At 44.7% G+C, this 26116-nt stretch overlaps 2 long non-coding RNA genes across 6 annotated transcripts in view; one reads left to right on the top strand and one right to left on the bottom strand.

Annotated features, from left to right (window-relative positions):
• The window catches only part of LOC115616760, a 122177-nt gene extending 106180 nt beyond the window's left edge, over positions 1-15997 (top strand). Inside the window, exons 6-14 of one of the 4 annotated variants that reach the window (XR_003994381.1) lie at positions 4128-4245; positions 5194-5287; positions 7081-7259; positions 8424-8499; positions 10303-10401; positions 11192-11445; positions 11542-11711; positions 14046-14162; positions 15746-15997. This is a non-coding gene — a long non-coding RNA (uncharacterized LOC115616760). Of the gene's footprint in view, positions 1-4127; positions 4246-5193; positions 5288-5307; positions 5420-7080; positions 7260-8423; positions 8500-10302; positions 10402-11191; positions 11712-14045; positions 14163-15745 lie in introns of those variants that run through there. The other 3 variants (XR_003994380.1, XR_003994379.1, XR_003994382.1) reach the window with 3 other exon arrangements.
• The window catches only part of LOC115616761, a 57699-nt gene continuing 44893 nt past the window's right edge, over positions 13311-26116 (bottom strand). Inside the window, exons 2-5 of one of the 2 annotated variants that reach the window (XR_003994383.1) lie at positions 16703-16784; positions 16385-16519; positions 15446-15607; positions 13311-14147 (exon numbers count right to left, since the gene is read on the bottom strand). This is a non-coding gene — a long non-coding RNA (uncharacterized LOC115616761). Of the gene's footprint in view, positions 14148-15445; positions 16520-16702; positions 16785-26116 lie in introns of both variants that reach the window. The other variant, XR_003994384.1, reaches the window with a different exon arrangement.

The following is a 26116-nucleotide window of genomic DNA, read 5'->3' as shown; positions in this document are numbered from 1 at the left end:
AAGATCTGACAGACTCATACATGAACTTGTGGTTTTATAGCCCTATAAAAGGTAGCTGACAGAAGAGGTTCTGATTTTGGAGGCTCCAGCTGAGCTGGGAGGAGCCGGCTCCTCTCCCGGCGCCAGAGCTGTGTCTGCTGGTGCTGAGCCGTGGCCGTGATGCTGGGGAGGGAGAAGCCAGGCTGGGATTCCCAGTGTGCCAGAGGGCAGGAGCCGGGCGCTCACCCCAGCCATTGCCATGGCCCTGCCAGCGGCGCCAAGCTGCTGCTTTCCTGGCTCTCCTCTCGGAGACTGTGTGCAATGCTTGGAAGGGACTTCCTAGCACCTTGCTCCGCAGGGCGGGCGCATTCCCTCCCTTCCCTGGGTTTGCTGTTGGTGGTACAGGAGTTTTCAGGGAAGGATGAGGCCAGCTGTGGTGCTGGGTCTCTGTTCATCTCCAGCTCACGTACACCAGTGAGATGGGCAGAGCTGCTGTGAAGCAATAAGGCAACACAGCCCCATGGTCTGGTCCACCACTGGCCTCCCCACATGGCCTCTTTCACTCACGGGGTGGCTTTCTCCTCCCTGCCAGCTTCTCGCCGTACCCACTCACACATTTAGTTTCTGTTAGATACCTAAATGCCTTCCTGGAGCCAGGCCAGGTGACTTGGCCAGGGTCCCTTCTCCTGCTCACTGCTTTCTTGTGGATTGCTGCCACCGTCTCTGGGGCTGAGCCCTCAGCAGGACCATGCCGATGATGGAGCAGGATGGGCACAAGGTAGGAACAGTATCTTAAGATCCGCTTGCTGTGACACCTTGTAGGTTTCAAATAAGGGTAGGGGCAGGGCTAGGGATGCACTTTGTATTCTCAGTTATACTTGGGGCCATCACAAAAAGTCTGGTTGTGAAATGTGCTAGTGTGAAGGTTTAATGTTGGACTCAGGGATGCTCCATCTTAAACCAGACTTTGCCCTGAGTTACCAGCTTAGAAAGCAGGGAAGCATCCTCCTCATCCCAAAGCCAAGCAAAGGTAGCAAGGAGAAGCTATGGAGTTGGAAAAAAAGAGAATTAACCTTTTAAAGAAGTTGGGTTTCTGTTAAATCCTAAAAGATGTGGATAAAAGGAGAAATTAACCCCTCGGAAATGTTCGGCTTGGGTAGGTTTGTTCTGTAAAGCTGGAAACAGGAGGAAATGTGTCTTTTGGTGCATTTCTATATCAAAGATGGGGAAACTCACTGTAAAACTCAGCATCTGGAATGTGCTGCTTCATGGCCCATTATCTGTGGGGAGATGCAGGGCCAGCTCAGAGACTTTTGTGCCTTGACTGGGTGCTGTGTCACTGGAAAACATGGAAGGAATGTGAAAAGTGAAGCCCTGTACATTCCCTTTCTCCCACTCCCCTGCTCAGAAATCTCCCTGGTGCTCCTATGCCTTGATCCCCCACCACGACCAATGGATCCTGGCTCTTTTTTTATGGAGACTCCCCACCGAGGTAGACGCTAGTTAAAAGGTTACTACCCAGCTGTGAAATATGTAGACAGGGTAACAGCTAAATGGCGGGGTGACCTCATATCTCATATTTATTGACTAAATGTGGCTTGAACTAGTCACCACTAGTAAAATAAACCACAGCCCCAAGTAGTGCAGGAATATTCCATGGCAGACGGACTCCTGGTTCCTTGTCACACTCTTTCTTTCACTTGAAATTAAAAAAAAGGGGCAAAAACTTTGTTACTAATCTCATTTTATTTACAAGGGAGGTCCTGCAGAAACCCTTTCAGTGCAAGCTTGCTTTTTCCTATGAGAAGAGCTGGGAATCTCTCAGTTTTGCACTGAAAGAGAGGGAGAGAATAAGCCCTCTGAATTACGTTTTTGCCAACAGCCACCTCAAATAAGAAAGCTTGATCAGTAGGGACAGCCATGCTAGGCTTTAGAAGGGAGAGCTGGGGTCAGGCAGCTTTTTTGTGACACCTATGTCCATTGTCAGAATTGCTTCCTTAGGAATGAGAAATAGCTCTGAAAAATCAGGAGACTGCCTTAGGTTTTGTCTGCCTGATGTGGTATGAAGGTGAAGTGATTAATTTCTTACTTCTGCAGTGAATTAAACCCACTCAGCATCAGAGATATTTTCCTGAGCATCTCCAGATAGTCTAGCCCCTCTCAATGCAGAAGGGGCTGTGTCACCAGTGAGGATGCTGGTGAGGATACTGGAGGCAGAAATCCATTCCCTGGCACCCTGATTGCCATCTCTGTCTTGACACGGCACGTGCCCTTCCCACCAGCTGAGCCTGGCCTGGGTGCTGTATGGGGCTCTTGCACACACAGTGTCACCTTCCCCAGCCCCCTGAAGTCACTGGCCAAGCTACCCATTTCTCATTGCCTTGTGACCCAAAAGCCTGCTGGGTGTTGTAAACCGTCTGTGCTGTGGCTTATTAGCTCAGGGCTGTCTGTGGGTCGTGCAGTGTTTCCCTTTGCGGATTTACATGCACGTGTGGGGGGATGCCGAGTGTTGGAAAAAAGCCGAACTTGGCACTGGGATGGGATGCAGATGTTGCAGCCGTGAGCCCACGTCAACATGAGCTGTAAACTGCAGACTCTTGGTGCCTGGCTTTCAGTATGGTAATGGTGCAGAAATCCCCTCCCTCGCCCATCCATCCCCTCCCCATCCACCCATTCCTCAGATAAACTGTTAAATTCAAGGGCTGAATGAGAATGATTATGTGGAGGTTATCAGTGATAAGTGGTGTTGATACCTGGTCCTGTCATGTCTTCCTCCTCATAGGGATCTTATGCTAATTGTTATCATCATTAGTTTTTCCAAGCCAATATGTAGACAGATAGCAAGGGTCAGAGAAAGGGGAGAAAATGGTCTTGTTAATGCTCTGTAGAGGGAATCATTCCTGCTTCTGGCCAGGGGGAACTCTGCTCCTGTTGTTCTCTACTGGCCTCTTTCCCTGCTGATGTGACATCCGTGCTTCCCTGGAAAATTGGGTCACTGAGACTGAAGCTCTCTCTCTTTCCTCTTGTTTTTTAGGTATGAAAAAATAATGGTGTCTCCTATTGTCTGTGATAATATTTTGATAGGGAAATAAATATTAAAAAGCCATTATAAACCTCCTGAAATATGGTAACACTATTGCAGGATTCTGCATTTAGGGACGTGCTGTTCGCAAGGGGGGAAGGTAGCGAATCACTGCTTTTCAGTCAGAAATGATAACTTTATTGCTTGCTTGCCCTTATTATTCTTTGATTTGTTTCATTTCCTGTCTCTGACTTGAGCAGGACACTGATTTAGTTGGTGTGTCAGCTATGTTCACTCAACACAGAATGAACAGGGTTTAAATGTGTTTGTGTTGTTTAATTCCATCTCTGCTTCTTCAGCATCAAATGCAACCATCCTGGGGCTGGGGCAAGGTGACCATCCTCTGGTGTGGGGCTTTGAAACCATCATGTTTCATGGTTTCCACCTGAGGTCATAAATCATGCCAGAGCTGGATTAAAGCTTAGGTTAGATTCACTGGCAGTTTTGCTATGTTCACTGAACCTTGCAGTGATTTGGATGTGAGCTAAAGATTTATGCGTATTTGCAGAGCCCACGGTTCCAGGTCAGAGCTTGGACTGAGGCATTACCAGGGAATCATTGCTTCCCCCAGCGTCTTTGGTGGCCTCATCTGAAGCAAGAGACATTGCTAGGAATCACATCCAGCATTTATCTCCCTGCTGGGTCTCCTTCTGAGAAGTGAGAGACTTGATAAAACAAGCCCAAAAATGCTGATATAAACATTGCTCAGGAAAAACGTGCTCTGCCCTTGTTCTTCCTAACGGAGCCAATACCGGAGCCTGTGTGAAATGATGCTGGGAAGAGCATATGGGCAGATCATGAGCAGAAAGTTAAAAGTGGAGTGGAATACAGGTTTTATTTTCCTTTTTTAACCTCAATACGTGCAAGCAGGAGTCCTGGACGGATGGGATATCTCAGGGAAACCCCAGCTCTGTGTCCCTGACATCAAGATTTTTGACATGATACCAGTGCTTTAACCAGGATGATACCCTCTAAAATGTCCCATTCCAGGACAATCCCCCTCTCAGGAATCATAGAATGGTTTGGGTTGGGAGGGATCTTAAAGCTCATGACCTCTTTTTTACAGCTGTTCCCTCTGGATTTGCAGAGTGGTTCCCTGATGTGATACACATTCCCTTGTAACAGCGGCTATATTTTTCCTTCCTGTATTTATCTGGACATCGTTGCCAGTGCTTGAATCACAGGTAAGGCCTTGTTTTGACCTATGGGTGGGGGGGGGATCAGGCTTTGCACACTCCCCTGGGATGCTGCTATCCAAAACACCTCACCACGTACTCGGCTCACGTGTGCCAACCCATGTACACATCCGCACATGCATGTGCACATGTGTTGCCTTGCCAGCCGATCTCCAAATCTGTTCTGGAGCAATTGGAGCCGTAACAATATGGCAGTAAAAAATAATGAAATGCCACCATAAAAAAAGATGTGGAAAAGCAATTATTTATTTATACCTGGGGAACTAGGAATAATACACCTGTTTCGAGGGATGCCTGGCACAAAGCTGGCATTGCAGAGTGGTACTTAATAATTTTTTACCACACTTTATAGGCTCTTTCCTGCAATTAATGCTAAATAAAATCAACATTTCTCCAACTTGCGTTTCTGGCTCTCATTAACTCCCTTCTTGCCATTCACCATCTCTTTCCCTCTCAGTATCTTTTCTTCTGTATTTCTCTTCTAAATTTTTCTCCACTCTTTGCTTCTCGCAAGCTCTGCTTTGTGGCAGCTTCACAGAGTAGGACTTGCTTTCTAATGGGGTTAACTGAGATTTCCCAGCCTGGTGAAGGATTATTCCAATCTGTAGGGTTTAGCGAGGGCTGCTATGGGGCATAGACACTTACCCCAGAGCCCTGGCATGGCGCTGGGTGGCATCACCCTTCCTCAATGCCAGCCCACAGCTGGGAGGGTGGCAAAGCAGCTTCAACCACACAAAACCAGTGGAGGACCTGATGTACAGCCAATGGGTGGCAATGAAGGGGGAAGGCTGGAGATTTAGACTATCATCCACTCAAGTGAATTGGTAGATAAATCAGTGTGTGAAACAAAATGGTATTGATGGTGCTGGGGGGTGATTTCAAGACAAAACTGGTCCTGAGCTCTGCACTGAATTGTCTTTCTCTGGGTTTTTTCAGGAAGGAGAAACTTCAAGGACCCACAGGAACTGAGAGCCACCCAGAAGTGCTGGGAGCTCTTGGAGGTGAAGTGTTTGTCCAGGTCTCAGGAGATGTAAGTCCTCTTGTTCTCTTGTTCATGTCCCCCTCCACAGATTTCCAGTTGATTTCAAATGATGTGATTTCAATGCTTGTCTTTGATGGGAATCTGGAGGATAGCACTCCCTGCCAGCAATGCTGACAACAGGTAGGATGAGAATTCTGAAGTCCATTTCAGACTTCTTATGTTTTCATATTACACATATCGGGCAGAAATGTCTGACGGTGAAAATGTCCCCAGTTTGGTTGATACTGCCTCTGTTAGTTCACTTGTTCAGGCCATTTTTCCTTCTGCTGCACCCCACCCTCATGCCCCAAATAACTTCTATTAATTCCCACTCCAAAAAGAGGGAGATTTTCTGCTTCATTAATCCCTTCTGATTTTAAAGTTGAAGATTTTCTGGTTTTAGTTTCTATTCTTTTAAACAAAACCCCTGATTATGCCCACAAAAATATTTTGGATGAAACAGTCTTCCCCTCTCAAAATCTACCCCAAATGCATGGTTTTATTCCTAATCCCACTGAAATTATTTAATACATTTAATATTTATTTAAGTAGATAAAATGAGCTGGGAGAATAATTAAAAGGCAGGGTTTTCCCTGTGCCAGTGAACCCTAGGTGTGAAACTGGCCCATAACCTTAAAGGCAGGAGAGGATCAGCTCCAAGGATACATGCCACAGGACCTGAAACTGAAACCACAATGGGCACTTGGTGATGGCATGGGAAGCCCATCTGAGCCTTGCAGCATTACAGTGAGAGGGCTTTTTCTTTCTTAATCAAGAGCAGTTGCAAACATGCCTCAGATGATGGGACGGCTTCATCTGCCACCTAGTTCAGATGTGGGAGGGTGGGGGAAATAGGACCCACATGTTATCAGCTGATACATGAAATAGAGAGAGGATTATTAAGGAGGATAAAGGCCACAAGGAGAGAGGAGCTGTGCCTGCTGCCGAACCCATCTCCCACTCCAAGCCTACACTCCCTCCTCTCCCTCTTCCCTACAAACTCCAGTTAAATGATGAAAAGGCTCGTGTCAAGGCTGCAGGATTTATGTGGATAATGGCGCAGCAAGGCCTGGCATTAGAGAATTAGATCCACGTGTTGCTCCTGCAGGATGATCTATAGGCAGGTTTCTGGGGATCGGCAGGAAAGTGAAATACAGTGTCGGGTCCCCAGCTGGCTCCAATCTCACCCTGCTTCCCTGTCCCCTACTAGCCATATGCCATTACCCAGACCTCAATTACTTGTCTGTGGCTTGTGGGTGCTCCTCTCATGTGACCCATCCATGACCAGTGGCTCAGGAGCACAATCCAAGGTCAGGCATCCCGGAATGCAGTGTGTCCAGCCCCAGGACCTGTTTCTCTGCAGGCTGTGGTCCTCCTTGTGCGAGTCTGCTTGTTAAATGCATGCCTCCACACATCTCTGTCTGAGGAGGCAGCAGGTGGTTATTATATGTCTCTGGAATCTGATCAATCTCAACCTAGACATAATATTAATAACATTCCCCAGCATATAATATTTTCTCTTGACTCCCACATAGCCCAAGTAAAGAGTTTGAGATCTGCCTCAAATAAGATTATCACTGTTTTTCTCCTCTGAGCTTTAACTTTTCCAGATTTTCCCATTAAAACATGGAGGAAGAAAAGAAACAAGATGTAAAAAAATATAGGAGCCTCTAAACCCATGACCATCAGCCCTTCATTGCAGTGGGTTCCCCCAGCGCTAGATTTGAGATGGAAGTGGTTGCAGTGGCTTCGCTGAAGTGTCTCACTACTGAAACAGTCCTCTTCCTCCTACTCTTTTTTAGGACTAGGCTGGAGTCAGCATCCCAAGATTGTGGCAGGCATCTCTTACAGACTTCACGAGCAATAATCCTGTTTATACCTCCTGGTCCAGTGGTTGCCTTTCTCATGAGGGCAGATGACTCCTGTTCACTGCAGCATGAGCCGTGCCAGGCTCTCCCGGTGGTCAGCGGTCATTCCCCAGGTCAGTCATTCCCCTCTTGCTGAATGAATTGCTTTGCTTTTGTCCCTGCTGAATTGTCTTCCAGAGTGTTTTCAGGCTCTAACTCCAATATGTTCAAGATCAAGTTTTGGCATTGCTATTTAGGAATTGTCTTGCTCAGACTCTGCCCGAGTTTCTCCATCTTCAGACCAGGGCTAAGACTAATTGCCCATTTGCCATGCAATTCCAGACGCGTGGCTGGAAAGTGCTATATGAAAAACCAGGCATTGTTATTATGAAACCTTCAGGAAAAAAAAATTAATAGATTCATATAACTCCACGCTCATTAAAACAAACCTTATGTGGATGGAAGAGACCAGAACTGAAAAAACCTTGAGCAAACACAGGCTTTCACAATGAAACACAAACTGGTTTTAATCAGCAGTGCCAAGTAAGTTGTATTTTCCTTTTTCCCCCCATCTCCTTCTTTCAATATTAGCAGTTGCAGAAGAGAACATTGGCCTGACGAGGAGAGGGGAACTTTGCCCGACTCCTGGTCTTAATGAATATCATTTCTAAACAGCAACAACAAAATACTCTGCTTGGGCTGGCCAGGCCTCAAGTTGCTTTCAGCTACACCAGGATCTCAGCCAGCCTTTCTGAGCGTGTCATCCTGTGGGTAAAGCACCACTATTTGTCCATAGAGTTTGGCCAAAGTTTGATTAAAGCCCCATGAGATGGGGCTGACGATCACCTCCTTGTGTTTGCTTCCTTTAGGGAAGGCATGCAGCAATTTTTCACTCTGCCTCCCCAGAGCTACTCCTGTGTCTGTTTGGGAGACAGAAATAGCTTTCTGCTAAGAGCAGGATGAGGCTGAGCATCATGAGCTGTCAGGGTGAATCAGTAGCCTGGAGCGATGGGGCTGCCTGCAAGGAAACACCCTTGGAGGGCAGCCCAGTGATGTCCACCTCATCTCTGCTTGCACTGGGGACATCTCTCCAGCAGGACAACTTCCGCATGGGGATGTTCTTACTGCTTTTTAAGTGCCCTGGCTCCTCTATGAGCTTGAGAGCTAGATCCTGAAAAGGCCACCATCCCTGCCTTTCACCGGCATGGACAGCCTCCAACTGGAAAAGGATGGGAGAGCTAACTTTCCTTGTGATAATGACATTTATCTGTCTCTCTGTCCCTCTTTCCTTCATCCAGACTTCAGACTCTCCATGGACCTTGCCACCATCTGCCTGATTACTGGGATGCTGGAGGCTGGGGTCATCAAATACTTGTAAGTAGTTACCCCTGTATAAAGTTGACCCAGTGTTGATCATCCAGCATCACAGACTTTCCATTTTCATATCTACCTTCAGTGTCCAGGGCAAAAACCTATTGCAGAAGGTAATGTTGGCATCTAATTCTTAACGTGAAGGGTGCTAGTTGTACATCACTGGTGGTGGGGTTCATTGAGGAGAAGGAAAAGGGAACTTCTCACTTTATCTTGCTTTCTTCACGCTGAATCCAAGATCATCTCTGGGCTGAAGAAGGTAGAGACTTAGCATCTTGTGAGCTGTCAAGGAGGAAAAGCTGGGAGAAAATGGCCCAGCAATTAGCATCCTTACTAATGCACACCTGGTTTTTAGTAAAAGCTGTGAAGTCTGCTTGCAAGTTCACTTTTAAGTACTAAATTTAGTGATGTGTCTTGCAATGACATATGTGGAGGATGACGCATGGATCAGTCTCATTCCTGCATGGGAAACTTCCAGTCTATTCTGCTTTCACTGACTGGAATAAATGAGCACCCTCCTGGTGATGCCATCAGGCCATGTGAGCAGGAAATGTGCAGGTTCTTAGGAGCTGTAGGAGTGCAAGATTGTGTAACTCACTGGCAAAAGTGTGTGTATCTATTGGCAATCTATAGTCTTCTGCTAACAGGTTTAGGTCCAGATCAGTAATGGTGTTTAATCACCTACTTCTTTGTAACTACATTGGTATGTAGATGTTTAATTATACTTTGTCCTAAGCTAAGCTAGGTCCATCTTTATTAATTTGTGTGCAAAGATGTGTAGTAACTTTTAAACAACTGCCAATTCCTGGTGATGCTCAGACCTTAATTTTTCAGCTCAGTTGGCCAATTTATATGTGCTAAAGCAGGTGATCTGGGATTCAAATCTAACCCCGCCTGAGGTTCATAAAAATGGCACAAGTCATTGCACTGTCAGCTAATACTTTCTAACAGTAATGACACTGCCCTAAAGCAATTTCCTTCTAATGTTGCTTAAGATGATGACAATGACTCATAAAAGAAGCCTCCAGATTCCTTGGCCAGGCAGGATGTCCTGCTGATGCTCTGAGGGTCTTGTGCTTAGATGAGACTTTGTGTTCCATCAGTCCGAAGGATGAGTGAGTAGGTTGTGTCTTTGCTAGGCTGAAGAAGAAAGATCAAGAGTAGAACTGATAATACAGCAGTGGGATGAGTTCTGGGGTTTGCAAGCAAAAGGCATATTCCTCTCTCTGTCATTTCTGCATGCACTGTTCTTTTAATTTATTTTGTGGCATTTCTGCAGACACCAGTGCAGGAATATAGAGTCTTGTCACTGAGGAGAGGCTGCCACATCCCATCCCTAGTTTTGCATGATAGCACTGGGCAGGTTCCTCAGTGATGAGAGAAGTACAGCGATGCACACGCCCCGGTGGGTGGTTTAAGTTCTTGGTAGCTGTGCTGGAGCATGATTAACAGGTGAGCAGAAGAGAAGGGCGCAAGAGGCACTGCACAAATCCTGAATAAAGGAGTCTCCTTGCCAAAAAATATGCTGTGATCAGGTAGGAACAGAGCAGGCAGTGATTCCCTAACACAATCCCATCCCCTTCCCACCAACTCTCTCCGAGGAGAGTGCTCTTGAACCACTATGTAGATGTTTCTCCACACGATCTCATGAAGATGAAGCATCAGTAAGCACATCACCAGAGACAATTCCTTGAGCCAGCTGGTCGCATCAGCCAGTCTCTCCAGTGCATTTGTCACAAATCAAGTTATTACATGCTGCATCCAACGTGATGCCAGTGTTACTCACCATGTTTACTTTCCATCCAGCTCCCTGCTCCTGCAGCGCAGAACCAGTCGTGCCACCCAGCAAATGCCATCTGAATGGTGTGGAATGGACTTCTTGTGTGCTTAGATACATTAGGTCACGTAAGTCTTTCCCAAGGGGTATAATTAGAGATTGTCACACCCGCCTTACACATGTGGAGCTTGACAAGGCTTGTTGTGCTGTGAACCCCCCCAGTAGCACCAGTGAAGCCTGCCCAGAGGGTTGGCCAAGTTCATGGGCTGCAGATGCCTGCCTTTGGGTTTGTACAGAGCAGTGTGATGGCCAACCTAGCCATGCCACCCGCTTACAACCCATGCCCATTTGCTCACTGCTTACATCTTGCAACCAGCAGGGGCTTGGAGGTGACTTGCAGTGCTCTGCTATGAAATATTAGTGGGGGAAAACATCCCCTTCTCTTTGCACAGTTAGTTAATGTCTCTCCAAAGTAAGACATTAACTTTGCAATTAGTAAAGACTCCAAAGTAAAGACATTTTGCTTTCTCTATTGCTGCAGCTTCCTCCCATTTTCCCGTAGCATAAATAGAAATGGATATTTATTTTCTATTAAATTTAGATTCTTATTTTGTGAAAAGACACCCAAAAAATGGCAAACAGGTAAATGCAAAACCTCCACTTATTTAAAGACAAAAAAGCCATCTCACTTGGAAGGACATTTCCAAGAGAATATGAGAAATGTAAGATCAGCCCTATTTGAAAAAGAATTGTGTTCTTTAATTGACAAGTGGCAAAGAGGAAACTGATTTATACACAGCCCAAACCTGCAGCTTATAAACTTCCTGTTGATCTCAAGCTTAGCCTTTTGCTTTCCATCTTCAAATCTTTTTCTTTTCCCTTTTACACCATTCCTGACTCCTTTTCTCTCTCTCATAGGAGGTCAGCTTCTCAAAACTGCGCTTGTGTCGTCGTGCATCCAGAGTCTGTGCCCTTGCATCAAAATATCCCAGCACCATCAGGATACTTCAGTGCACAGAGGCTGCTGTCTATGAGCTGTTTATGCAACTCTCTCTCAAGTAAGTGCCTGGTCCAGGCCTGGGTGGATGCAAGCTGGAATTATCCATGTTTCTCAGTCATACATCTCGTTAGACCTCTGGTCCTTCAGACAAGAAACCCACAGCCTTCAAAAGGTGAGGAGGATGCCTCCAGTTAACCTCTAAGAGGGGGGGAAAAAAGATCCTGTATTTCCTTTTAATTGATTTTTTAAACTCTGCCCTTCTAAAAAGGATGAAATAAAACCCAAGGCGCATGTAGGTATGAAACAGAGCAACCTGCGTCAGCAAGGAGCTCGCTTTTAATCAACCATCCGCCTGAAATACCTGGGGGCAAGGAAGGAGGCTGCAGGAACATGTTGCAGCAGGATGAAGCCATCCACAGGAGAGCTGCCACCCGGACGGTGAGTGGAAGGATGGCATCAGGAGCCACTTGTTCAATGTCTCCTGTTTGATCCCTGCGTTACAGCACACCAGGAACAGAGTGAAAATGCTGATCCCAAGAAGGTTTCCCCCACCTCTCTCCAGCAGGTTTATTATCCTAATTGATTTACGGCACTCGGTTCTAAATTAGCCTGCTTGGAAATGTGATCGGCACCGGTAATTTTCCACTTTATGACATACTTTATAATAAATAATCCAAAAAAAATCATAAATAGCAGTTGGATTAGATCACTGGTGCTCATGAACTAGCCTTAGTTTAAGGTATGGTGTAGAAAAGAGGGGTTTTTTTGATGATGCATCCTTAAAACCCATGTCTGTGTTACTCTTTTGCCATAATTAAATTATTGCCTATAAGAACTTTTGCTTGGTCAAAAAGAGAAAAAAAAAAAAACCAACCCAACCCAATTATAATAATTCCACTTCAGTGTTTTCCATAAGCTCCTCGCCAAGTTGGCCAATAACTAACGCAAAGAGCAGGGGAAAAAAAGGTATGTATTGTATACTCACTTAAAACTTGGCTAGAAATGACCTTTTATTGTCTAATTTTTTTTTTTCCGTGCCCAACTTGGCTACTTGAGGCAGACTCGTTGCCAAGTTTCTATCGTGTGTTATTTTCCTATGTGTTATGTGTTCAAAAACATTTTAAAAGCTGCCCTCCAAGTGTTCTACAAAGGTTTTGCCTGGATGGGGACAGAGGAGCCTGGGTTTGATAGTGTTACGAAGGCAGATGCTGGTGTTAAAAGCCAAGATATGTTTTACTTGCCTTTTTTTCCCCCCTCTTGTTCCCTGTCCAGCCCAACAAGGCAAGATCCCCAAATGGGCTGTGCTAACAAATGCAGCTGAAGACAGCCATGTGATGTTAATATAAACCTCCTCTGTCAGCTTGGAGAGGCACCAGGAAATTGCCCCAGGAATGCTTTTTGCAGCGCCTGTCTCTGCTCGGTGCCACGCGGTGGCATTTGTCAGGCGCACTCAGCCGCAGCTCTCCGGAGGGCGCAGACCCTCTTCCCTCTGTCTGGGTCACTGCAGCATGCGGTGTGTTGTGTCTGAGCACATCGGGGACTTTTTAATTAGAAATATAGAGAAAAAAGCAATTCTGGGCTACAAAAACCAAGCCCAAACCCATCTCTGGTCATTCTGTTTCATCCATAAGGATCCAGCCATTGCAGAAGGGATGCTTGGATCATGATAAAATAAAGAACTGCAGCTCTCTTCCCATTTCAAGGGTAATTTCTCTTTGAGTTCCTCATTAAAAACACCACACTGGGATAAATATAGAGAGCAGGGGCTCAAGGATATTCGTATTTGGGATCGTTTCATTTTAGAAAGGAAGAAAAATGATTTGAAAGTTTGATGCATTTTTTTTGTGGTCATGCACTTTAAGTTTGTGTTTCACTGCATTTGCCTTTTTTTATATTTAATTTCTTTCTTTTATATATATATATATATTTAATTTCATTTTCTGGTTTTTATGAAGTCCCTCAATGTTTTTTTGTGGTGAGCTGCTGTGGTATTACCAATGCATTTGAAATATTACAGACAGAAAGAAAGACAGCTACTTGAAAGCAATAATGAGGTCTTTTATTTCCTATTTTATCTTATATAAAGTTACACAAAGGTAAAGCTTTCAGACATCCTGATCCTGCAACTGCTTACAAACATACTTACTTAGCACTAATCGTCAATAGCACAAGCTGAATATATCTATAGTGCAGAGGTATAAGCTGTAGTTTTTGAACATAATTTAGAATTGCAGCTATGGAAAAGGAAATAAAAGTGCAGCTTTCAAATATTATACAAATAGTATATATTAATTATATAGTATATATTATTATACAAATATTTTATTATTATCTGCATCTTCTGGTACCAAACAACATCTTTCAAAACCCTACCCCAAAGGATTTAGGAGCAAAAGTCCCACTAACTGGGAGAGGAGCCGGTCAAATGTAGTAATCAGGCAAATGCAGCAGAGGGTGATTATATTCGTGATGGGTCCTTTTCCATTTGACGGATCATCCCTTTTTCACATGCTTGTTTTCCCTTTGCTGTAGATGGACTCACTGTTTGTTAGCATGTTGGTAACTGAGTACATATTTAACTCTGCTGTGTGCACTGCTGGCATTTGGTGGGTTACTCAAATGTAGGTCAAAACAGAGAGGACTTGGAAGGAAAGTGAGAGAGGAAAGGTCGCGAGCGGCACGATGCACACAGATGGCTTATTATCGCTAGGACCATGTGGCAGAATCCAAACTCATCTGACAGTCTGTTTTCATCATTAAAAAACTTTTCAGGGACTGCTGAACCTCTGAAAGTATCTGGGTGCGTTCGGCGTCATGTTCACACTTTGCTGACCTTGCAGAAGCCTCGGAGGAGCTGCAGTTTCGAAGCTAGTTCTGCAAAATAAGAGGGTTAGTGCAATGGTTGTTGTGGTTTTAGTGTTTGCCAGGTCTCTCAGCTCAGACTCACCAGGTTTCTATAGGTTTCTAGATAGCTGATTGGGTCCCACCTTGTCTGGCAGGGAAAGGTGAAAGGAACTCACCAGCAGCTCTTCTCTATCAGTCCTTACCTTTCTCCCCTAAAGACTATACCAAAAGCAAGAATCAAGCGACTGAAGCATTTGTGTTGGAACTAGATCCCCACGGATCAGAACATGAATAACACCTCCATCCCCTCCCAAATCTTCCAGGCCTGACCTTTCACAATCTCCATTTCCTGACCAATGACTCCAAAGAAAATAGAGCTGCTAGTTGGTATTTAATGGAAATCTGCACAAAACTTGTCAAAATACACCACCATGCCTGTCAGATGCCTGGGACAAGACCTCTACAGTAGTTTCCAGAAACCCAGTGCAATTACTTACATTTTAAATTATCTTTAATTGTCGCATGTGAGCTACAGAAACATTTTTCCCCACTCTGCAGCAAAGACCTCGCTATTAACAGTCACCCCGTAATTGTGGCTTTAATAGGGGGACCGCAGCAGGTCAGCGGGGAAGGTTAGAGCAGGGCGCAGCGAGGCGAGAGCCGCTGCTGGCCGCCGCTAAGTGGAAGTGACACATCACCATAGTCCCATCAATTATGTAGGGGCAGTTTGGAGCATAAACTTTTTAGTGAATCTAATTACCTCGCCAGATGTTTTAATCCAATCTCCTCGCCCCGTCCTCTGCCATCAAATACGATGTTGTTTTATGAGTTCTTGATAGGAAAAAGTCACCTTAACTTTAGAATCTAGAATAAACTCATTGAGGTTTCTTTGCAGGAACTGAGCATCCTTTTGCAATCTGAGGGATTAGTTGGGTTCATATCTGACTTGTTACCCATAGGATTGCACTGAATCAGAATGAACGTCCTTGTGAATTGATAAGGGCACAAGACTGATGAAAAATAGATGAGATGGTTTAAATGTGCTCAAGAGCTGAATGACAACTGTTAGCCCGGCAATGCCAGGTTTAAGCAGGCCCTGTCAATAGCATTAGAGATGCTGCACCAGATTTTCCAAGGCTGTTTGCAAATTGACCTAATGTTCCTGTTGACACAAAACCTCGAGAGCACAGCTAAAAGCAGCACTGCTGAACGCTCCTGGTTTGCTCACAGATTGCGGTCAGATGTGAGCATGAAAGAAAACACTTGCCTGTGCATTCAGGAGAGGGGAAAATAGTGAATTAACGGGGCACACAAATGCATGATATTACCTTCCAGAAGTGTAGAGCAGGAAAGGATCCAAGCAGCGTGGGGAGGGGTTTCCTCATCATTCAGTCAGTGGTAAATCTGGGTGTGCACGTGCAACACATTGACCAGTCTTCAACCTTGACTGCGGCACATGGAAAAATCTCTGTCTTTGACAACTTAAAACCCTGAAAGAAAACACAACCCAAATCAGAACAGTCTCAAACTGTTCTTTGTTAGAACTCCAGGTGAACAGTTTGATGGTCTTTATTTTCACCTGCTTATCACAATAATCATTGCTTTTCTTCCCTTCTCATCCCATCTAGTTCCCCAGTGAAAGAACATTCAGACTTATACCAGGCACAACATTAGCTGCATGCTCTTAGGATGGAAGCATGCAGAGCAAACAATGAATCAAGGCTGTTTATAAAGCCTTCAACACATTAAGCAGTGGAGAAGAGCCCAAGTTTCCACGTAAAGGCCTGAATGGACAAGAATGACGTGAAACACATGGAAAATATGGAAAATGTGGAATAAGTAATAAAATTATAAATAAAACAAATACAATAAATTGGGAATGCAGTTTTACTCGTAATGATTTGTGTTCCTAGTAACCCAAGACTCTCTTACCTTTGGAAAATTGCATGTTTTTCCAGTGGGGGAGCTGATGGCAGGTAACAGACCTGACGGGGTGTGTGGTGGGTTGGATCACTGAATGGCTCAAGCATTCAGCAGGGACTGCTGCAGCCTTGCATAAGCCCTTTCCCTGACAATGCCTTGCATCACGAGCTCAGGAAAAATCACTTAATCAAGCAGCAGTTTAGTGTTAGTGCAGGAATTTTGGCCAGAAATGAATCTTGGCTTGTTCTGGGTAGTGATTTACCCAGCGGAGTTACCCAGAGGCATTGAGCTGGTTTCCTTTTTTCCCTTGGTTATTAATTAGTGGCAGCATTTCATGAGCTTACCTCCATGAGTGTGCTCTCCCAGTGACGACACCCCATGGGTGAGCTGGTGGGATGGGGACTCCAGTCATCGCCATGGCAGTTGGCAGGTAATTCTGGATCTCACACTGTGGGGTTGCCTGCAAAAGCTCTGCTTTCCTAAAACATTTGTACAGAGGCTCACTTTAACAATTTCAGTATCTTTTCAGCTCCAGAAAGGAATGCTCAAAAGCTAACTAACTCAGAAAAAGTAAAGAAATAGAGTGCCTATCTGCTTTAACCACTGCAGATGCTCTATCATTAGATTAACAATAGTTAGACCTATAGAATAAGCAAGCTTACCTAATAATACATGAAATACGGCTTGTAGTCATAACTAGTCAAGGGTCTGTTGTAGTCCAGGGGCCAGCATGGTGAAGGGCACCTGTAGTAAAAGACAGTAATAAAGACAGAAAGAGTGATGGAGTTGGACTTGGCTGCCTCTAACCCTTTGTCCCAATTAATTAGGTACCAATTTCAATATAGTCTATTGGGAATAGCTTTGGTACAAGCCGAGAATAAGGCTTAAATTCATGACTTTCAGATGGAAAAGTTTATATCCAAATGGACCATCTAAAAAGACAGCAAAAGTCTGGAGGAGTGAAGCAACTTGCCCAAAGTCATGATGAGAACTAAAGCATTCACACAAAGCACAGTGCCATGGTCTGAGAAGATTAAATACTAAGTTATAAGAAACTGTCCTTTTGCTGTACATCAACAGCTTGGAAAAGTTTCCTTTGATACCACTGTGATGATTCATTTTGCTGTGCTAGCAATAAAAGAAAGAAAAAAAAAAAAGGGGAGGAGGAGTCTGAGCAGTGTATGAATTGCAGCTATTCTTCAAGGTGAAAGATCTGAGTTTCCATTTCCCTGTGCCATTAGGACTGATACGGGTCTGACTGGCCAGTATATGGTGAAAAAACCCCTCCATGTGCCAGTATTGAAAACTGTTTGTGCATTAGTTGGAGTCTTTGCCAATGAAATAATATCTATCTCCCCTTTGTTTATTATATTGAAACTCGATAAAAGAAAGGGTCGTGGGGCGAAGAAGAAGTTTGTGGTGTGAAATGAATGTTCTCATCTGGGCTCCAGGATGGAGCCGTGAGTAATGGCTGTGGCATCGCCGGGCGTCCTGCAGAGAACAAGTTATTGTGCCACGGCTGTAACTGGGGTCTGCTGGGAGAGGGACCCCCCCACGCTCCATCAGTTATGGGGACTGTCCCCTTTCAGGGGCATTGCCTCCTGGGGTGATAACAATGGCACAGGCTCTGTAAGTAACTCAAGTCTAGGATGTAGATGTTATTCCTGACAAAGGCAGACACATACAAGCTTGTGTTGAAGCCCAGCACTATCTCAGTACCCCCACATTCAGTATAGATTCCACACTCCTCCTGAAAAAGTGACTGCATCTTGGAGCTATTTCTAGATCCAAAGCCAGTTTTGCTGCACTGAAAATTAGCAGAAAAGACCCCAACCAAATGAAGTCTCCTTTTCAAATGCAAGACTATGTACTGCCAATATGCTTGCGAGTTGATGGAGCCCCTTTACAACACAGTGGCAAGAAAAATCACTTCAAATTACAAAAGTGAAGCAAAGCCAAACCAAAACCAAGCCCCCCCCCCCACGCCCACAAGGTCCCTGTACAAAAAAGGACATTAAAAAACCCTTACATGGCTGAAATGCTGTGAGATTCCAAAAGTATTAAGCAACATCAATTTGTGAGGGGGAGAAAAAGTATTAGTCAGATTGTAGATGCTTTGGGCCAGTCCTCATAATTTTGTTTAACATCTGTGTTGTTAGTACTGAGGGCTCTTAACTCTATGACAGGGGACCAAGGTGTTAATGCAATAGGAATTGTAATAATAGCAACAAGAATAACAACATCAGTGGGAATACTGGCATCCACATCATCCCTAGCTCAGCACACACATCATTGGGCTATCAGACTATACTGATTTTTACCTGCGCAGCTATAATATGTGAATACCGGGATGAACTTCCAGCCCAACTCCAGTAGCCAGAAATAGATTTATAGTATTTATATATGTGAGACCATAAACAATACCAAGCAGGGCATCATCCCCGCTTGCACCTCTCCAGCGCACACGAGCAGCCTTGTATCCCAAAACCACACTCTGGAGCTGAGCTCTGCAGACCCCCCCCTCCAGAAACACCTTCTCCCACATCCCCCTCCTTTCCCAGCATCCTGGGAAGAATATCTCCAGCTTCTGGAAGGAGATCTCCAGCAGGGAATAAGGAGCCTGGGAATTGCTGCAGCCGTGTGGGAGCTTGCGTAATGTTCTAGCACTATCACTCACATCACTCATATTTACTTCTTTTGGCCCCATTCTCTGCCTGCCAAATAAATTTGCAGCTGCAGAGGCTGAGCTCTAGTAGAAAGCTGAAGGATTTACTTCCAGCTATTGAAAGGTTTATAGCTGAGAAATGTGAAGTTGCACAGATTCTGCTGCTGAGGATATGCCCTCCTCCTCTTACTCCCCATATGCTGCTGAGTTAAAGGGAATATTGCATCATGGACAACATTCAGCTGCTCCTCTCATCTGCAGAGACATATTCCACCTTAAGCATTTTTTGGGGCAGTAATTCAGAGGCAGAACTTGGTGCTGGGAGCAGACAGTGCACACAGTAAAGACGCCTCATGGGCACTGTTGGAAGATGAGCTGGGATGAAAAATTCCCCCATGTGTTATTCCCAACCACCCCTGTTGTTGCTGCTCCATTAAATCTGGGACTGGCCCAAACTGTTTGGGGACACTCGGAGCAATCAGAGCTCGGAGGGCAGCTGCTCCCTTGGTTTCCCTTAAACCCTGCTCAAGCCCAATGGCACTGGATGCTTTCTCCATCCTTCAGGACCCCAGCCCTCTCTCAAGCTGTCTTTATTTAAGCACAGTTGGTGCTTCACAGATTACTTCCACGTCCCTTGAGGGTAGAAAGTCTTTTACCTCCTCCAGCCCTGAGACTATCCCAACAGCTGTAACTATTTCATTTTTAATTTACTCGATACAACTTATTGCTGCTTAATCCATCAGGACGAGTTTGAGGGTTCCTGACCCATAAATCCAGAGCGGGGAGGGAAAAGAAGGGGGAGAAAAATAAAGGAAAAGAAAAAAATGCAAAGGATTTTGAAAAATTGTATCTAAATCATAGCCAAATGTAAGACTGGAACCAGCAAAACAGCCAGGTCTTACCTCAGGGTAGAGACCTTTGCTCTTAGCATGGTGACACACTCCACTCCACTTAACTTATCCAACAGCTTAAACCTCCTAAATTTGTCTGGAATGAACCTTAACTCTTTCTTCCTGCTAACCAGATCCTTTTGTTCAACACACAGAAAAGGAAAAACTGCTTTGCATCTTCTTTACATAAACATACACAAATGTGTTTTACATCAAGAACTTTTAAAGGCAAAGCCTCCCCTCCCTCAGGTGCCACTTTCCTGCGTTGCTGCTGTCAGGGGCTCCGTGCTCTTTTTCGGGTGGGTGGTAGGACTGCTCTAAATCAATCAGTTGACATTAGGCTAATGTCTAATTAGCTATGGGTGGGCATGTGCTTTGATTATAGGAAGAACCTCAGGCAATGACTTGTGTTTTTAAGGCCCAGTTTTACACGTATCAATCATCTTTTGACATGCAGAGCAGGAGGGAAGAAAAATAAGCTGCAATAAAAAGAAAGAATTCTGAAATATCAATGTGTACCTGAGTGTGTTATAACCATGTGGCTATAAAGAAGAACACACTCCTGGACATCGGTGTTAATAACAAGAGTTTCTCTGCCTTAGGAAGAAGAAATACGTTTTTCATTTACCATCCTCTGATTTTAAGCAAGGAGAGAAGTTTCCTTCTTAGGGAGAGAAAGGTGAGATCCATCAACCCAGGGAGAACTGCTCCACTAAAGCTATTTTAAACAGAGCTAAACAGACATCTCCCAGCAGTGGAACTCCTCTGGGAGATGTAAACCCACTGCATTACCTGTAGCTGCTGCTGCTGCAGGGTCTCCTTCTCCTGCTCTTTTCAAATAGCCAGGCTCTCACAAGACTGAGTTTCCCATTGGACTATGGGCATATTTTCTGCCCCCAAATCAGGTCTTATTTTGCCATGATAAAGACCATTCCTCTGCTCTTTTCATTGCACATCACCATCTACCAAGGATTTGCCATGTGTGTGTTCTCCACGTGTTCACTGCTGTCTATAACCAGCTCCATCTCACTTTCTTTGTAGCCACCCTCTGCCTCCCTACCCTCCCAAGGGCGGACAGCCACGCTGCAGGGAAAAGAATGACGCTAAATGAGAACATTGCAAGTTGGAGAGTCTTTCTGCCTCAACCCCCCCCAAAAAAAACCTCTTCAAACCCCAACGTCTCCATTTCTCACTGTAATTGTTTGACTCTAGTCTGGGTAACAATGCTTCGGTTTATTGGGAAAGACAAGAGGGATTTTTTAGAATTACATGGAGATATAGAAACCCTATAGGAAAGGTTCTAATTATAACTATTAAACCCAGAGAATAAAGGGATCCAGTATTCTAAGCTCGTTGGTGGTTAGGGGTTAGGCAATACTTTCTGTGCTTTAAAACGTGTGGCAAACGATGGGATTTCTTTAAAGGAAGAATTATTTGTGTTTTATTAAACTCACCCTCAACATTGTTCTGCTTTGGGTGATTGACTTTGCCTCCTTCCTGAAACTCTCTATGCAGAGCAGATGGGGAAGAGGTTTTGGTGAGGCATGCCAGAGGTGTACTTTAAATAATAATAGTAATAAAAATGCTAGTAATGCTAATAAAAATGGAAGTCATCTCATGTGCAGACTCCAGTTGCTTTATTTCTGGCTCCTCCTGTAATTCTCTGAGATCACAGTTTAAAATTGCTGGGTGATGATTATCCAGGGATTAGGGATTAGCATAGTGGTTTGACTGCTTGTCAAAGCCTTAAAATAATACACAGGTTAAAATAATTCAATTTTCTCATCAATAATGAAGTGGATGATTTTAAAACCCACGTAACCTCTGATGGGCAAAAACCTACAGTGGGTAATGAGAAGGGATGGGTTTTGCTGGATGATCTCATGATATCGTTCTCATCTTAGTTTGGTCTGATTTCTGCAGAGATTTAGTAATAGCTAGAGCACTCAATTAAATTTCAGAAGCTCATTAGGCTGGAATCTCATTTAGTATGCACATATAGAGATAAATGGAGTAACTATAATAGAGCTGATCACTCAAAGCAAATAGCTTGCTCCCCTTCCAAAAAACCCGACCACCTTTGAAAGGGAATGATTAAACAAATGAAACAAATCAAAGTTTTCCATTGAAACTTACTCGTCAAACCTTGACTCCTCCCTGCCTTGTGGCCACTGAAAGCAGCTGGAGACCAGGGCTGGAGGAGTAGGAGTAGTTGCGGAAGGCAGAACTCAGCTCAGAGCTCTTCTGAGGAAACAACATGTGTGTTTTCCCAAGGGGAAAAAACCCCATGTCAAAAGAAGCAAGCACCAGGGCCCTAAGTGCTCTTAGCATTAAAATAAGGGGGGGGGAATAAAAAGGAAAAGATGCTGCACACACGCAGATAAATGGGCACCTGAATCACGTGCAGGACACGTGAGTATCACTATTAACTCCTAGAAAATAACTCAGTAAGGAAGCATAAGCAAGCAGTGGTCACCCACACACCCTGCTACAGATGTGGCTTCTCAAGCAGTCCCTGGGGGCTTTGGTGTCTTGGACTCTAGAAAAGACCCACTGATGCTGAGGATGTGCAACTCCCTGAAAGCCTGAGCTCACTGGTGTGGTACAAACAGGCTCCATGTGAGCTCAACCCACCAGAATTTAGCTGGTGCCTCTGAAAATCTTTGCCCTAAACTGAGAAACAGCAAACCAGATTGCCTGGTCCCAGTAACGCTGCTGGAGAAGAGACATCTGTGCACGATGTGGGCTGGCTCAGAAGATGTTGTGTTTTTAAGGGACTAACTACACATTGACAATAACAAATAACAAAATACAATACAATAATAACAAAAACAATAACAAGGGGCACTATATTTTCAGAGAAGCTGTGATGCAGGGAAAGGGTTTAAGTTCTGTCAATATCCCTCAGCGTAACAGAAATATTACAGAGCATCACTAACATTTCTATTCTATTTCCATTCTCTTTCTATTCTGTTCCTCTTTTATTCTATTCTGTTCTATCAGATCACCTCTATCATCTCATATCACACTATATCATATCTGGAAGAATTCCAGTATAGTCCCAAGAGTGACGAAGAGCCTGATTAGGAATACCAGAACCAAAAGACAGCTTTTTCTTTTGATATGTTGCAAAGGAAGATTTATTTTTTCAAGGTACCATCATGCTGCTTTAGGGAGTTACTTTGTCCTGCAGCTTGTCTGCAGGGAGAGCTGCTGCCCACTGGTTAGTGTCTGGAAATGAGAGAGAAGACACCTGGGTTATGTTAATGGTACCGTCACTGACCTATGGCTGACAGCTCTAAATGGGGAGGACAGCTCTTCTAAGTGCTTGCTGTCAGAGGCTGAGTTACTATTAAAGAGGTTTTTAAACCAGGGTTTAAAACAGAGAACAGAGAGGCTTTATCAGAGGACAATAAAATCCAGAAAGATGAGCTGGTGGTGGAGTCCAGCTCTCACATGTTGTGCATGTTCTCACCTAGGAAGGAGGAGAAGGTTGAGGTGATGATGACCCTATAGTAATAATGACCCTATGGTAACAACTATGCTATGAGCGACTGGGAGAGCACAAAGGGTATTTTGTGGAGGCAGAACAGAGAAACCAGGGATACCCGTGAGAGCCATACAAGTGGCCCTGGATTTGCTTTGTGTGCTGATTCACAGCTTGGAAGGAGGTCCCAAACCACAAATCCTGCAGTGAACCACTGTACCAAACTCATTTACTCAGACTTCATGCACGGAATTAGGCTTTTTGTCCATTATTCTATTTATTACTAGACGTGAAAATAACAACTCCTTCAGCTGAGGCTACACAACCACAATTGCTCAATTCAGTCCACAGCATAGACCTTCTCCTGGACTCCCTTCTGACTTCAAACTTAGACCAGACGGTTTCTGAGAACAACTTTCCCCGTCTTTGCTTAGCCAGAAAACGCCATCCCATCCTGGCAGACAACAATCGGGATGCATTTTCTCACATTATAGGCCTGCTCTGTGAAACTACAGCACTAAGTATGCCTGGAGATGATGCCATTAGCACATACAGAGCACCAGTTGGTGCAGAACATGCGTTTTTATAGCAGTTCAGGTGCTGGAAGGTACTGCATAGCTTCCCCATGAGTTGCAATGCCTCTTTGAGGACATTGGTCCCCATTTGCAAAGCGTTTCAAAGTAAGAGGGTGTCTGAAACGCCAGCAAGCTAAAGAGCTCAATGCCAAAACCTCTGCTACACCACACACGTCCCCTTGGCAAGGGGACAGAAGAACCAGCATCAGGATAGATATATCAGGATAGATTTATCACACTCCAGGGAGACCTCCAGGCGGCATAGGTGACTAGATGTAAAGAAGGAGATAGCTCTGAGCAGGGCAATAGCTCTTGGTGTGTCTGAATCTTACACAGATTTCTGATGGGGGGCAATAGGAATAGACCACACTAACCTGGCTCACTGGCTACTTATCTGCTGGATGGGGCTTTACTAAGGCCTGCTTGTCTCAGAACTTAATCCCATCCTGCCAACAGTTAATCTCCAGGTACAAAGTTGGTATTCAAAAATGCTGGATGCTCACTGGGATGCAAAATCTCAAAGAAAAGCCCTGGTTGAGGAGCTCTGGTACAGGAGTGACTGGCTAGTTCAGAAGTGACCACAGAAGCAGATTGTGGTATGGCTCTATGCGGTGGGCTTGAGCCTCCAGATGCAGTTTAACGCATCCCCATCACCAAGAAAACCACTAATGCTCAAGTATTTCAAGAAAAGGCAGCCCATGTCTCACTGCTGCATAGATTTCCTCTCAAGCTGCTAATTATGAATCCTGCAGAATCAAGCAAAATGCATTTATGGCTTTCAACGTGTCACGACGTTGAATTGCGCCATAGAAAGTCCAGTTTAGAGTTTTATTTCTCTTCCCAGATCTCATGTTTGCTCATTAATTACTGCTAGCTCCAGGAGATTAGATGACTTTTTAATGTTTCCCATGTAAAAAAGAACATAAAGGGAGAGTTTTGTTTTTGTTTTCTTCCCCCCTTTGCAAACGGTAAAGGAAAAAAGGGACCTTTTTCATTTATATGCAGCTATTTTTTAATTCACCTTTGAAAAATGCTGCCAGTACCCAGAAGTGTCAAATTCTACCACGCAGGGGGAATAATGTTGTTTTTTAGCTGGTAATAGTCTGTGTTTTTGTGGCTGACGATTGGGACATTTTTAACATATTTCTTCATCCTGTATTTGCAGGAGATGAGATGACTTTTTAATGTTCCAGGGGAGAAAACCCTTAAAGAAAGTGCATCTTACTCTCCGTAATTTTGAGGATACCTTTTACTTAGAAAGCAAAAGTAACAATGAATTTCTTGTATAGATGTCTTCATGTTCGTTAACAACCAGAGACCTGATAACACACTGTTTTGCTTGGAATTCAACTACTTGCACACTCTGCTGAGGATTTCAGCGGTGTGTTGTCAGTGCCTGGGGCATGAAGGTGTGCAAGGGGACAGAGCAGCCCTGTGCAGATGGGTTCAGAGGCTGCCCCATGCACTGCACCTGCTATTCAACATGATTTTCAGAGCACTTGCAGTGTTGGGCCATTTAGGAAGACCACTGGCTTTGCAGGAGGTTGGGGAGGTTTCAACATTGCCCAGCTGAACCTTTCCAGCAAAGGAAATTTGGAACATACTGATCCCTGCACCTTCATATGGAGCTGGAAAACAACTACTGAGCTAAAGCAGCATAGCCTTGAGACAGCTTTTTTGCTAAAGGTAGTGTGGAAGATGTATTTCAACTACATCAGGAGGTGTCAAAAGACATGGATGCACTCTGCAGAGCACCATGTAGATACCCCAATATTGATCCAGCAGCCCTGCTCAGGATATATGGTACCTGGTTGTGCCATATAGCAATGCCAGCTCTAGCTGTGACTGAAGAGTAAAAGCTCATTAGATCATGCCCAGAGGTGTGCTGAGATTCAGAGCTAGCTCCAGGTGGAGAGGGAGGTCTGCGCTGTGCTTTGAAAATTTGACTCCCAGACCACACGGGTTTAACTTTGTGCAACCAGGAATTCAGGCTGAATTCCTAGAGCTGCTGAGCTCCTGCGCTGGTGCTTTACGTTAACACTGCAGCATCTCATCTTTTGCTGCGATACTGGGTCTGGTTCTGCTTAGTCTTAACCCAGCAAAGCCCAGGAAAACCTCAGTAACTCCACTGAGGTTTCTGCTTCGGGCACTGCTGTGAGAAGAGAATCAAACCGCAGCAATGATGTGAGCTAGAAGCAGCCCCGTGAGCCAGAGATGCTCTAAGTGCTGACGTTAGCCTTTGCTTGGACCAGCACACAGACTGGATGCTTATGGCAATGCCCTTGTTCCTATGGCTCATCTCACTGAGCATCCCACATGTGCATCTTCAGCTGTGAGTTCAGAGAGGCTGAGCAAGCTGAAGGTCCTCAACACCCTAAAAGATTTCATCCCTTGTTTTCAGACCATTGGATCATCCTACCCAACCCAAGAGCACCACACGAGCCCTGGGACACACAGCA

This window comes from Strigops habroptila, chromosome 14 (genome assembly GCF_004027225.2).
Source record: "Strigops habroptila isolate Jane chromosome 14, bStrHab1.2.pri, whole genome shotgun sequence".
Lineage (NCBI taxonomy): Eukaryota > Metazoa > Chordata > Aves > Psittaciformes > Psittacidae > Strigops > Strigops habroptila.
This window is presented reverse-complemented; position numbering and strand designations above follow the sequence as displayed.